We start from the raw sequence: 14,267 nt of genomic DNA, 5'->3' as shown, positions 1-14,267 counted from the left end.
AGAGTCGCTTCTGCCTTGGTGCCAATGATGGTCGTATGCGTGTTTGGCGCCGTGCAGGTGAGCGCCACAATCAGGACTGCATACGACCGAGGCACACAGGGCCAACACCCGGCATCATGGTGTGGGGAGCGATCTCCTACACTGGCCGTACACCACTGGTGATCGTCGAGGGGACACTGAATAGTGCACGGTACATCCAAACCGTCATCGAACCCATCGTTCTACCATTCCTAGACCGGCAAGGGAACTTGCTGTTCCAACAGGACAATGCACGTCCGCATGTATCCCGTGCCACCCAACGTGCTCTAGAAGGTGTAAGTCAACTACCCTGGCCAGCAAGATCTCCGGATCTGTCCCCCATTGAGCATGTTTGGGACTGGATGAAGCGTCGTCTCACGCGGTCTGCACGTCCAGCACGAACGCTGGTCCAACTGAGGCGCCAGGTGGAAATGGCATGGCAAGCCGTTCCACAGGACTACATCCAGCATCTCTACGATCGTCTCCATGGGAGAATAGCAGCCTGCATTGCTGCGAAAGGTGGATATACACTGTACTAGTGCCGACATTGTGCATGCTCTGTTGCCTGTGTCTATGCGCCTGTGGTTCTGTCAGTGTGATCATGTGATGTATCTGACCCCAGGAATGTGTCAATAAAGTTTCCCCTTCCTGGGACAATGAATTCACGGCGTTCTTATTTCAATTTCCAGGAGTGTATGTTACTTAGCTCAGAATCACATTCTTTAATTAACTTTGTTGATATTTCATCATACCCACTAGATGTTTTTGATTTTAAAGATTTTATGATGGACATTATTTCTGTTGGGGTAGTGAGGGTCAAATTCATATTATGGAAGTTACTTGAAATGTCTGGTCTAAGGTAATCCATAGCAGCATCTACTGAACCTGACAACCCCATCTTTTCAGTAACAGTTATAAAATGTTTGTTAAAAAGTTCTGCAACACTATACACATCTGTCACCAATGCATCATTTACTCTTAATGCTATTTGTTCCTCTTCATGTCTGGTTCTACCGGTCTCCTCCTTCACTATATCCCATATTGTCTTTATTTTGTTATCTGATATGACTATCTTTTCCTTGTAATATATTTGCTTTGACATCCGTATTACAGTCTTTAATATTTTGCAGTATTTCTTATAATGTGCTATAGCATCAACATTGGAAATGTTTCGGATTGACAGATACAGTTTTCTTTTTGTTTTACAAGATACCCCTATTCCTCGAGTAATCCATGGCTTCTTTGTAGACTTTGCTCTAACCTTGGTAAGTTTTGGGGGAAAGCAGTGTTCAAATAAGGTAAGCACTTTATTAGCAAAAATGTTATATTTTTCATTCATGCCATGAGCACTGTAAACATCAGTCCAGTGAATGTCTCTGAGGAGTGTCCTAAAATAATCAATTTTTGGCTTACTGATTACCCTCTTGAGCTCAGATTTAACAGATTTTATATCCTGTTCAGTATTAACATTTAACAGAAGGAACTGCATGTCGTGGTCTGAGAGGCCATTGACTATTGGTTTTGTAATATAATTTTGTTCATTTGACTTTTCTATAAAGATATTATCAATGGCTGTTTGTGAGCAAGTGGTTATCCTAGTGGGGAACTTTACTGTGGGAATTAAGTTGAATGATAGTGTTACTAACTCAAATAGGTTCTTATTGGGAGAGTCTTTAAGGAAATCTACATTGAAATCACCAGCAACCACTATTTCTTTGTTTTTGGTTGTTAAATGGGCCAGTACAGCTTCAAGGTGGTTTACAAACAGATTAAAGTTACCTGCAGGTGCTCGATATACACTTAATATTATGAAAGATTTTTTGTGAAAATCTAATTCTGTTGCACATGCTTCCATATGCTGTTCTAGGCAAAATTTATGAATGTCTATGTTCTTAAATTTATGACAGTTCCTGATGAATGTGGCAACTCCTCCTTTCTCCATTTCTGATCTACAATAGTGAGATGCTAACCTAAACCCTGTAACACTTAAAAGTTCTATACCAGTGGTCACATGATGTTCAGAGAGGCAGATTATGTCAGCTGGGTTTGAAGACTCTAATTCATCTATGCAGATAGTTAATTCATTAATTTTATTTCTCAGTCCTCGAATATTTTGATGCAATAAAGATAGCTGACATTTCACATTGACTGACTTAAAATTGGATGGAGTTAAAATATCTGCTGACAGTTGAAAATTCTTAACCAATGGCTGTTTATGTTGATGTAATAAGCTGGAATTATGTTTTTTGATTTCTTTCTCAAACTGAAGGTTTGTCTCAGTTCTAACCTCTCTTAAAATTTGTTTTCTTTCTGTCCTCCCTACCCTAAAAAAGGGTCTTTTCTGAATCCTATAACCACTGGTATTTTACCACTCATGACAGTGCCTCCCCCCTTTAACTTTCCTGCTATTTCCCCAGCCAATTTACCCTTCCCCTTCCTGTTGAGGTGAAGGCCATGCCTAGTATAATCCCACCTACTGACAGAATCAACATGAACCACACCAATGTGTGACCCCGCACCCGACATGAGCAGCCGTTCCAGCTCCAAATTAACTCTCTTGACAGAAGAGTTCAAATGAGGTCGGTCATGGCGCCCAAGAACAGATACAAACTCAACACTGGTATGCCTCGATGCTGATGCAATCTTCGCCAGGTCACACTCTATGCTGTACCCAGGATCTCTGTCAATACTGTTACCTGCCCCACCCACTATAACCACGGTGTCTTCCTTAGTGAAATCTTTGCAAAGTGATCCTAAATCCTCTGTCACCTGCTCCAGACCAGCACTAGGTTTAAAAAAATTGGTGACCTGGTATTCTGATCCTAGTTCATCCTGCAAGAGTTGGCCAACACCTCTTCCATGGGAACTACCTAACAACAACACTTTCTTTCTCTTTACTGATTTCCCTACATTCTTACTTTTCAATTTGCTGCTGAAAGTTTGTTGTGCCCTGTCTACACCTGTAACTGCTTGAGGCTCACCAGCTTCTAACCGAAGCAACAGGTCAAATCTATTTTCCACATTCACCATAAAGCTGTCAGACAAAGTTCTAGGCCTGTTCCTCCTGTTGCCTGTTGCCACTTCCCACCTCTCTTTACCCTTCTCCCTCCTTAACCTGTCAAGATCTCCCCTGGCCTTGTCTAACTCAGCCTGAAGGGCAGCAATTTTCCCCTCCTGTTCCAGTATCTTCCTATCTCTACTACAAATCCTACAAAACCACTGATGAGTCTCATTTACTTCCCCTATTCCCACGCCACTACAGTCACCCACATGGAAAAAACTACAGCACCCATCACACCAAAGCCCCGACCTAACAATTCTACGGCAAGTCAAGCACTTTTCACTCATGATAAACGTAATAATTTATTAAGAATAAGTCAGTTAAATTACAGATAAACACGAAAATATGGTTACACAAATTTGGCCTATACGCAACTGTGTGTAAACAAAAACAAAAGTGCAAAGTTTCTGAAACAACAAGTTAAACTTTACGCTACTTTCCGGAAATGCTAGTTAAATAATGAAGAGGTACGCTAAGTTAAATTGCTGGAGAGAGCAAGGAACAACTAAACGAAATTCTATAGATTTGCTGCAGCAGAACGTAAACAGAAAATACGACTGTACGGTCTTTTCGCGTTTTCTGCTATATTACGTAATGAGAAATGAAACCTTTAATGGTACACTTAAACGGCACACTAATACACTTATTTACCACGTAATCAGTACTAATCTATGTGTTTTATAATCTAAAATAACTTATCTTTACGAGAACACCAAACCTCGCGCTAGTCGCTTGGCTGCAGGGCAATGAAAGTGATGGTGGGTTTTATTCTGACAGTAGTTGTAACAATGATAGCTGTGATGAATCCAGTAGTGATGAGGACAAGGTATTTGAATTTATCATTGATAATGATGGCAATGTGTTACATAAAGAAAGAATAAAGGAGGATAATATTAGGCCTAATGAAGAGTTAGAGTTTAATGAGAGTGATAATGAGGAAGAGGACCATGCTGTCTGTCATTTGACTGTGTCTGGTAATTGTTTTGGTAAGCAGGATGATAGTTTTTCCAGGGAAAGTATTAATGAGGATTTGTTGTATGAAGATCACTTGGTAAGTAAAAAGGAAGTGTGGCACCCTGTAATAACAGCAAATGTACAAGGTGTACATGTTAAGTGTTTACTGGACCTTGGAAGTGATTTGAATGACATTTCACAGGCATTTTCTGAACTATTAAGAACACAGAGGGCATAGAGTGATGCTTGTTTCTGGAATAAAAATTATTGGTGCTACTGGTAAGCTATTAAAGAGTGCAAGATGAGATCTACTGTGGAATTGGCAGGACAGCTGTTGGAGTACAATTTCTTGGTGATTCAAAATCTCAGCATTTATGTAATAGTTGGGACTAATTTCTTGTGCAAATAGAAATTAGGGGGTTCAACATTCTGTGTTGGATTCAGCTATGTGGCGATAATGCTTACCCCAACTGTCTGTCTCATTTTTCATATTTCCTTAGGCAGTCAAACTCTTCTTCTATCATGTCTGTAGTATATTAGTGCAACAGAAACATTCTATCTTCGACTTTTATGTGGTTTTGTACAGCAGGATGCTTTAGTTTAGTAATATTTTAGAAAATGTTTCTCCAGTGTTATCTATATGTATTATGCTGTGTTAGTGATAAGTAATGGAATTATAACAGGATGGAAGGAAAGGAAAAAGAAAAAAACTTCAGTGGTATTTGGTAAAAATCTATGAGACACTGTGTTTATTGTGGTTTTATGAAACATGATGAAAGTAAATTGTTATAGTTAAAGAATTTCTGTCAAACAGAGAGGTAAGGTAAACAGAAAATGAAAGGTGTCAGCATATGTGGAGGAGAAGATACAGATTATCTGAAAACTACGAGGGCAGTTCAATAAGTAATGCAACACATTTTTTTTCTCGGCCAATTTTGGTTGAAAAAACCGAAAATTTCTTGTGGAATATTTTCAAACATTCTCGCTTCATCTCGTATAGTTTCATTGACTTCCGACAGGTGGCAGCGCTGTACGGAGATGTTAAAATGGCGTCTGTAATGGATGTGCATTGCAAACAACGGGCAGTGATCGAGTTTCTTTTGGTGGAAAACCAGGGCATCTCAGATATTCATAGGACCTTGCAGAATGTCTACGGTGATCTGGCAGTGGACAAAAGCACGGTGAGTCATTGGGCAAAGCGTGTGTCATCATCGCCGCAAGGTCAAGCAAGACTGTCTGATCTCTCGCATGCGGGCCGGCCGTGCACAGCTGTGACTCCTGCAATGGCGGAGCGTGCGAACACACTCGTTCGAGATGATCGACGGATCACCATCAAACAACTCAGTGCTCAACTTGACATCTCTGTTGGTAGTGCTGTCACAATTGTTCACCAGTTGGGATATTCAAAGGTTTGTTCCCGCTGGGTCCCTCGTTGTCTAACCGAACACCATAAAGAGCAAAGGAGAACCATCTGTGCGGAATTGCTTGCTCGTCATGTGGCTGAGGGTGACAATTTCTTGTCAAAGATTGTTACAGGCGATGAAACATGGGTTCATCACTTCGAACCTGAAACAAAACGGCAATCAATGGAGTGGCGCCACACCCACTCCCCTACCAAGAAAAAGTTTAAAGCCATACCCTCAGCCGGTAAAGTCATGATTACAGTCTTCTGGGACGCTGAAGGGGTTATTCTGTTCGATGTCCTTCCCCATTGTCAAACGATCAACTCTGAAGTGTATTGTGCTACTCTTCAGAAATTGAAGAAATGACTTCAGCGTGTTCGTAGGCACAAAAATCTGAACGAACTTCTCCTTCTTCATGACAACGCATGACCTCACACAAGTCTTCACACCTGAGAGGAGCTCACAAAACTTCAGTGGACTGTTCTTCCTCATGCACCCTACAGCCCCAATCTCGCATCGTCGGATTTCCATATGTTTGGCCCAATGAAGGACGCAATCCGTGGGAGGCACTACGCGGATGATGAAGAAGTTATTGATGCAGTACGACGTTGGCTCCAACATCGACCAGTGGAATGGTACCGTGCAGGCATACAGGCCCTCATTTCAAGGTGGCGTAAGGCCGTAGCATTGAATGGAGATTACGTTGAAAAATAGTGTTGTGTAGCTAAAAGATTGGGGAATAACCTGGTGTATTTCAATGCTGAATAAAACAACCCCTGTTTCAGAAAAAAAATGTGTTGCATTACTTATTGAACTGCCCTCGTATAATTAACATCGGAAGTAATCAGCTCACGTGTGAAATTAGTATAATTTGGTGTAGCAGCAGAGGCAATATATAGTAAAAACCATCCTGAATACTAGGTCTTAATATTAATTGTGGTATAATAGAAGTGTTTGTGTTCAGTGCATACAGTATATGGAGATACACACTATCCCAGTGTCTCTGGCTACAGACTGTGTGATATGAGATGAACCTTGGCAGCAGCAAAGATTTTTTTCACTTGGGCATTGGGCATTTGTGTTGTTCCAAATTATTTAAGTCAGACTTCATCAAAAAGACGTACTAGTTGCTGAAGTGGCATCAAATAGAAAGACTTGCAACAGGATGCCAAACAGCTCCAGTTGCGCCTTGTGACAAGTAATGCTATATGATCATTTCCTTTTTTTCATTTCTTTTATGTCTTCATACATTTTTTTTTTCAATCTCTACATCACCTGTGGAGTTGTAACCCGTATAAACTTGTGCCATTGTAGTGGGTGTTGTCTTTGTGTCTGTCTAGGCTATAATAATGCTCTCACTATGATGTTGATAAAAATGTACCCACGTTTGTATCTTCTTGCTCATTACTAAACCAACATTTGTGTTACTTCTGTTTGACTTTGTGTTGAGAACTGCGGACTTACATGACCAAAACTCCTGTTCTCCATGTCACTGGTCACTGAACTTGACTATTTCCAACCATATTCAACTTCAATTTGTCTATTTCTTTAACTCTTCTTCCCACTTAATAGTGAAAACATTCCACACTCCATTCTGTAGAGTGCCAGCTTCGTTTTTCCTGAGTAGCTCCCATCCAGAAATTTGAATTTGGAACTATTTTATATCCAGAATATTTTTCCCAAAAGGAAGCCATCATTATTTAACCATACGTAGAGCTGCATGTTCCTGGGAAAAATAATGGCTCTTATTTCCCTTTACTTTCAACTGTTCACAGTACCATCAAGGCCATGTTGGCCAATGCTGCATACCAGATCAGTCAGTCATTCTGACTGTTGCCCCCTGCTACTACTGACAAGGCTGTTGTCCTTCTCCAGGAACCATTTGTAGTCTGATCTCCCCATAGATGCCTTCCCAAAGTGGTAGCACCTATGCCACAGAAGCCACATATGTGTGTTCAAATGGCTCTGAGCACTATGGGACTTAACATCTGTGGTCATCAGTCCCCTAGAACTTAGAACTACTTAAACCTAACTAACCTAAGGACATCACACACATCCATGCCCGAGGCAGGATTCGAACCTGCGACAATAGCCGTCACGCGGTTCCAGACTGAAGCGACTAGAGCCGCACGGCCACACCGGCCGGCCATATGTGTGTTTATTATATATTTTGTGTGATTAATATTTCTGCTGCTGTATCTCCGTTTTGACTGTTTCAGACCAGATAAGTACCCATCAAGCTGTTGAAATAAGCCTGGGCAATAAGAAAAATAATTATGCGGCTGAAGATTAATGTACAAAATAGTATGAGTTGAATGGTGTTTGTGTTGTAGACATGATGAGTGGAAGCATTAGAATATAAGGTACTCACTGAGTGTATGTGTATTGTGGCACACATTTGCTTCCATATGGTATTACCTCCAGTCTATAAGCTGGGATTATAAACCTCTTTGAAAAGTGATTCTTGTGCATCTTGTACAAAAGTATCTTTTTGAGATAGAGTATCTGCTGATATCACTATCCAGGTTGGTGAGGAACTGCTGCAAATCAAACAGTTAAGTGAACCTGAATGGTAAATAATCTTAATGTGATAGTGAATAGTAGGTGGGCATGGAATCTCCTGAAAAATCTTATGGTGAGCTAGCAAAATCTGGAAGCTTCACCACAGTAAAATCAGATCATCAACTCAGTCACTCATGAATCATAAGACTAAAGGTTTGAGTACACAGCAACAGCTAGAATGAATGCCAGGATGTGAGAACCATCTCCTCTGAGACCCTTTCTACTTAGGCAAATTGGAATCTGCCATCTCTACTCTGAAAGTGAATAAAGCTTCTGGCATTAATGACCTCAGAGTAGAACAGATGAAGAAACTTGACCTGATCACAATGCAATAACTACCTGAGCTGATGCAAGAGTGTGTAGCTAAGCTTTACATTCCCAGGATCTGGAGGAAAGCTTGAGTGGCTACATTGCTTAAGCCTGGTAAGGGGCTAAATGATGCTAAAAGTTTTCATTCGATATCATTTTTGTGTCACTGTGTCAAGATCTTCGAATATCTTATCCTTAACCAAATAAACAGCACAATTGAAGGAAAGCTCATTCCACAACAAGCTGGTTTTCAATCTGAAAAATAGTGCTGCAGTCAGAAATTGAACCTCACTCAACCACCAGGGTAAGATAACTGGAATTACCTTTGTTGACTTAACAGATGCCTATGACACTATGAACCACTGGAAGCTGCTGAAGAAAATTTATCAGCTCAATGGTGATTTCCATTGTAACTTGCTGGCAGATGAAAACTGTGTGCCCGACCGAGACTTGAACTCAGGACCTTTGCCTTTTGCGGGCAAGTGCTCTATCAACTGAGCTACCAAAGCACGACTCACGGCCGGTACTCACAGCTTTACTTCTGCCAGTACCTCATCTCCTACCTTCCAAACTTTACAGAAGCTCTCCTGCGAACCTTGCAGAACTAGCACTCCTGAAAGAAAGGATATTGCGGAGACATGGCTTAGCCACAGCCTGGAGGATTAGCTCCCTCCTGCCACTATTAAAAGTGATGTCACAGCTGAGAGGGCAAAGTAGCTCAATGATCGCTGTCATCCACTGCACGATCATTGAGATTAAGTTGTAGTCTGTCAATTGAAATCTAGAAAGAGGTTCATTGTTAGGATTGGAGGGAAAAGTCGAGGTGAACCACACCGTGATGTGGAAGAACAAGCTACTGCCAGATATTCCTGCAGTGGAAGAGCTAATCTCAGTTAATGATCTACCCTATCCTGTTTGCAGATCACTTAGTCATCTTAGAATGGGCATTTCCAATACATGCAAGAACGGGGTATCCTCCCACCTGCAGAATGCAGAACGGCATAAGATATAGGTGACTTGCTTCTATACCCTCTAACGGAATAACCACGCACAATACAGAATTTGAGTGAGGCAAATAACAAGGCCATTCAAGTCATTATGTTCTGGAAATGCTGACTGGACATGGAAATGAATGAGGATTATTTGGCAAATGACAGTGCACATTAGAAAGGAAAAAGGTTATGTAAATTAGCAGTGAATATACAACCTAAACATGCACTCTCATAATTTGTTGGATAAATTATATACTTTTTGAAACATTGTTCAAGAACAATTTACTAAAGTTCAGAAAACTTGTTTCTTGTATGCTCTTGAAGTATAAAATTCAGCAATGTTGTGAAAGGATAGCTAAACTTACATAGTAGGGTTCCACCATTTGTTGAAAGGCTACATGGACTTATCCAAATGTCTGCAGTAATAGAGTCACTATTTGCAACAAATTCATGCATCAATTCATCATGTTCTATAGAACCCATCATGAATGAGAAACTTAAGGCTCAATCAACAAGTTAATGTACATATTAGTAAAGTGGAGCAGTTGTTAGAAACAGTGTTGGTAATTATTTATTGTAAAACTGTTATAGACTATCTGTACTTACTCAAGCTAAGTTGAAAGTGACAAAATTAACAGGAAAGCTCTACTTTGAAAAATGGCTTTTGCTTCCTCAAACAATAAATATCCAGATGTTTCCAATTAAGCCTTCCTAAATGATTCTAAATTGCAAATGAAAATGAAAAAATCATCCTTATAGAAATGAGAATTGTTTATTACATTCAACAGCCTAACTAAAAAATGTCCAAAAGTATGATTAAGAGAAATCATACTCTGAACCAGCTTTGATGTCAGTTTTTCCCAAAAACATGTTAGTCTAAATTTAGAATTGATTCTTCAGAGATTGCTATGGTAAGTCTTTACCATATGTGTGCCAATACTTAGTGCTTTGTCTTTAATGACTTGACTGTTGTTAAGACATTTCACTGTAATTAAACGGAAATAAGAATTTTGTTTGTCACTGCTAACACACAATTAAAAAATAAATTAAAATGCTTGTTACTCAGAATTATTTTTTTTGTTTATGTTGTAAGGTATTACTCAGCTATATACACATATGATGTTGTTGTATCATAAACATCTAGGAACAAAAAGTAATTAGAAATGAGGAAAGGAGATCACTCACATTCCATTCATTCATTCATCGTGTTATTTAGATCTCATATTGAAGGAAAACCTACAAAGATGTGATATAAGTCAAGGTACAAATTTTTTTAAAGAAAGACAAGGAAATATTAGAAACTCAATGTCTATGCTTTAGAAACAATGAACTATCACCAAACTCCTTATCATATTCATGCTTATGCTAGCCAAGTTCAGTACTGTTATATGACTGACTTATACACAGCATGTAAAAATATGTAATAGCACAGAAGCGCTACTAGCTTTCAAGCTATCAATCTTTTGTGCTGTAACTATACAGGCTCACTGACACAATGACAGGGACTTTTTTGACTTAGAATTTCTGTGGTTTCCCTAAATTACTTCAGGCAAGGGCTAGGATGATCTTACTACAAGGCCATGGCCAACTAACTGTGTCATCCATGTCATCTTAGACCCATAAGTACATAAATGTCTGTATATGTGAATTGTTTTATTTTTGTTTCTCTTAAATTGTAATACCAATGAAATGTCCAATATTGTAGTAAAAGAGATCTACAGATGAATAAAACTACTACTGCAACTGTTTCCAAGTTTTCTCTGTGAAAACTGATGGGTACATTTGAGTCTGTGCAGTTACAGATGTTGGGGTGTTTACTGACATCTGACATAGAAAAATGTGGTATCTCAAAAGGTAGTAACATCGCTGTGGACTTACATATTATATAGACCACAGGTTGATCACCAACAGGTTAGTGGTTGTCATTCCTAAATTTCACTTATTCTTCCCATTCTGGAACTTGTATAATTGTTACAGCAGCAAAATTCTTCTTTTTATGTCAGCATGTATGTGTATGACTTTTAGAAAAGTTATGCATTATCCAAAGCACAGTTCAGTAATCTTAAGTGCTATCCACTCTCATATTCTTTGTACTGAGGTGTTGGCTACGCACATATGATAATGTATATAGCATGAGGATAAACCACTCATTTTATTAGCATGCCACAATGCAACTTTACATCACCTTTTTTAGAGAAATGGTAAAAAAGTAATGAATATTTGGTTATAAATATCTTCATCACATCATCCATACAAAAAGATGAAAGATTTCCTAAAGAAACCGTACAGAAATGTTTCATTAAAAAGTAATTGCCAACATGCGTTTATAACAATCTTTTTATTCCTGATACACATAAATACTGTAGTACTTAATATTAAAGTTATAATTAACAATGTAGGAAAAAATACATTGCTACTTACCATAAAGATAACATGCTAAGTTGCAGACAGATACTTACACATAAGCTTATGGCGACAGCCTTAATCAAAACAGAGAAACACACACCATTCATTCACACAAGCAAGCACACCTCACGCGGCTGCTGTGTTAACAGTCATGTGTGGCAGGTGTACTTGCTTATATGTATGTCTGGTGTGTTCCTCTTTTTCCAAGGCTGTGGCCAGAAGCTTATGTGTAAGCATCTTATAAATGTGCCGGTCTGCAACTTAGCATATTATCTTTATGGTAGTAGCAATCTATCTTTTCCTACATTCTTGATATTCCTACCTGGAAATTCTACTGTTTGCAGGCCAAATCTAACATAATATCGCACGCGAATTAAGAAAAAATTTTTGGTCTGTAAAATTAACTTGATTGTGTGGAAATGCTTGGAGAAATGTAGGTAGAAAATTAATTAAAAATCTTTGTTCTCTCATAAATTAAAATTCAAGTCAGATTATGCTGTTAGACAAACTGTACCTTGAATAATACACTTCCAAAGCAGCAGCTTCAATGAATCAGTTTCATTCTGTGAAGATATAATCCTCACTGTGAAAAAAATTGTGTAAAAGAAGCTGTTATGCTTATAAACAACAAAATACTGACATGATTCTAAGCTTTTGGGTTGATATGCAAAATATTAAAACCCATCTGCATTTCATATTTGATGACTGTTTAAAGATTTTTTTCCTGCCATTTTTGAATATGAAACTGAAAAAATGCAGAGTTGTCTTGCAGTATAGACACTGTTGTGGGTATGATAATATGTTCTTAATCTTTGTGGAGTGCAAATTTTCACATTTCATATGTGTTTCTGAAATAACACATTACACATTTGAAAATGCCTCATTGTTTGTTCACAATATGTGATCTGATATGTTGGGTAAGTCAGAGAGGACTGGCATAATGAAATAAAAATGTTAGCTCTGTTGAACAAGTTGCAAAGACTTCTGCTCTAAGCAATAAGGTGTTTTGATGAGTCTGAAGTAATGGCCCCACAGGTTCTTGTGAATGTCATAAGTTAGTATCCACTGCTCATGGAATGTATATAATTCATTAAGATACAAAATTATTGCCAAATGTTTTTAACTTTATGGAAATGTAAAGAAATATCCAAAAAGCAAACATCATAAGCCACCTATGGTACAGAACTTAATGGAGTCCTCCAATCAATGAAAAATATTGGTCACTGGCTCTATAAAATCTTTGCTTTCATATGTAATACGCATGTGGAACATCAGAAACACATGTACTATATAATGTAGGACTGGAATTTATTTCCCATGGCAGTAATACATTACAAGACAGTTGACTGTACAAGGTGGGTCATTCAGAAGAAACTGCAGCAAGCTAAAAGGTTTAAGGAATATAAAGTAGTCACATTTACAGAAAAGGAAGAAACTTATTGTCAAATATTTTATTTTTTATTGAACACAACATGTTATATCCACATTTTTAAGTTGTATGTTTTCCTTAGTTTTGTTTTTGTAATGAGTAAAACCCCATTAAGTTTCACTGAATATCATTCTGAAATTCATAATTAGACGTTAAATATCAAAAAGGTCTTGAATATTGAGTCAAGAGAGGCACAAAGTTTATTAGAGAAAATAATAGACTATGACAACAGAAAACAGGAGGCAATAAAACAGTGCATAATGTAGATATTCCTCTTTTTTTTAACAGTTACCATATTTCATATAACTCTTTATACTTTCTTAACATTTTACATACATTAGAAAATTCTGAACACTTCATCTGTATATATGAATTTATAATACGTCTGTAAATAGAACTGGATAACATTTAGTTTCATCCTGTGCCATGTGGAGGGTACATGCAACAGGAGCAACAAGCAGTAACAGCATGGCATGCAAACGCCTTAGGTTCATATATAGGTGGCCAGTTGGCACAAAGCCAGTAGGAACCATTGTTAAGCAAAAAGTGTAGGGAAACATTTTTCATGCTATGATAAATGAAACATTTTGCATGTCACATTTCACTTGCTTTGTAATTTACCCGTCATAAGCATAATATTTATGAAGTATTTGTATGCAATATATCATGGGAAAATCTGTGCTATGCAGGAATTCAAAGATGTCATAAAAGATTGATCTTTCAATGTAAAATAGAGTGAAAGCTTAAACGATACAGTCTGATTCCCCTTTAGTATAACAATAACTGAAGCTTAACAGGGAGGTACATTTTTTTACATTTTCTGGCCACCATATCTGAGATACTGGTACTGAAAGCTCATGAATGTCCAGTCAATGAGATTTAGACATTATACAATTTTAATACAGTTATTTTTATGCTTTACAATTATAAACAATAGTTTGCAAGCCTTAACTTTCCCTAAAATTAGTTACTGGTGGAATATATTTCAGAAAAAATGGTTTACTGCTGTCAGAGCACTGAATGTGAGTTTCAGTGAAATGTGATTAGGTATGTAAAAGCTTATTATGTGTGCTTACATTTCTATCAGTTAAATTGCTTAAAGGAAGGGTTTAATCCATCTTATAACAATTGAT

Source organism: Schistocerca serialis, chromosome 7, assembly GCF_023864345.2.
Source record: "Schistocerca serialis cubense isolate TAMUIC-IGC-003099 chromosome 7, iqSchSeri2.2, whole genome shotgun sequence".
NCBI classification, from domain to species: domain Eukaryota; kingdom Metazoa; phylum Arthropoda; class Insecta; order Orthoptera; family Acrididae; genus Schistocerca; species Schistocerca serialis.
Note: the sequence above shows the minus strand (reverse complement) of the source record.